Source organism: Suricata suricatta, chromosome 15, assembly GCF_006229205.1.
Source record: "Suricata suricatta isolate VVHF042 chromosome 15, meerkat_22Aug2017_6uvM2_HiC, whole genome shotgun sequence".
NCBI classification, from domain to species: domain Eukaryota; kingdom Metazoa; phylum Chordata; class Mammalia; order Carnivora; family Herpestidae; genus Suricata; species Suricata suricatta.
In genome coordinates, this window is record NC_043714.1 from 76,972,109 (window position 1) to 76,973,152 (window position 1,044).

Here is a 1,044-nt window from a genome sequence, read left to right on the forward strand (position 1 = left end):
GGGGGGGCAGCCCCGCCACCCGCCTGCCCAGCACCGCTCACCCCAGCCCAGGCAGAGGAAGCGCTTGCGGATGAGGCGGTTCCGGAGGCGGCCGGTCACGGCCATGTAGGACTGCCAGGCCTCGGTGAGCACCCAGCAGAAGGAGGACAGGAAGAAGAAGTGCAGGAAAGCAGCCACCAGCGTGCACACCACCTGGGTGGGGCCAGCGGGCAGGTCAGGCGGGCGGGCGCCACTCGCCGGTCCCCATGCCGCCCCACGTGAGGGGCCTGGTGAGGCTGACACAATGCAAGGCCCACATCTGCAGTGGTCATGAGGTCAACTCTGGGCAGGAAGCCACCGAGGGGTCCCCTGGACCACGGCCTCCAGGAGGGCTGTTGATTGGCTCGGCCCCTCTAGCCCCCAGGAGTGCTGTGTCCCCACAAACTGCCAGGGACAGAACCCCCCTCCCTCCATCTTCCCTAACCACTCAGAGACATAGCGGATGCCATCAGGAGCCCACCCAGAGGCTCTGAGCTGAGCCCCCCTGTTCAGCAGGTGGTGAGCTGACACCCAGGGAAGGCAAGTCCCCCTCAAGGCCACATGGCAATGCACAGACAGGACTGGGGCCTTGACCTGGCTCGTCTCGAAGTGCCAGTCCAGCTGGGGACCCCAGACCCGAGTCCCGGCTGCAGTCAGAGCAGGAGGGCGAGGACTCTGCGGCTCCAGTGCTCTCCTCCCCGAGCTTCCTTGGGATCCTTTTGGGGGTCATCACGTCCCCCCATCCCCCCTGGGCACACTGGGGTGTGCACGGTAGGGCAGAGATCACTTACCTTATTGCGGGTCTGGGTCTGCCCAATGAGGATGAGGGCGTTGGAGGAGATGATGGACAAGCAAAAGTTGATGAGAATGACGGACCTCTCTGAGCGGATGTACCTGTGCGAGACTGGTGTCAGGGCCTCTTCTTCCCAGGAAGCGGGGTCCAGAGGGGGGCTGCCAAGACCACAGCACCACCTCCTCTCTGCAGACACTGCTGCTACCCCTGTCACCACCACCCTACCATCACCA

The 1,044-nt window shown here is 64.7% G+C and overlaps 1 protein-coding gene across 1 annotated transcript in view; it reads left to right on the forward strand.

Moving 5' to 3' along the window:
- ADGRB1 (adhesion G protein-coupled receptor B1) overlaps positions 1-1,044 on the forward strand; it is a gene marked incomplete at its 5' end in the record, with an annotated part of 54,406 nt that overhangs the window by 36,676 nt on the left and 16,686 nt on the right. The gene's annotated exons all lie outside the window — the stretch shown is intronic.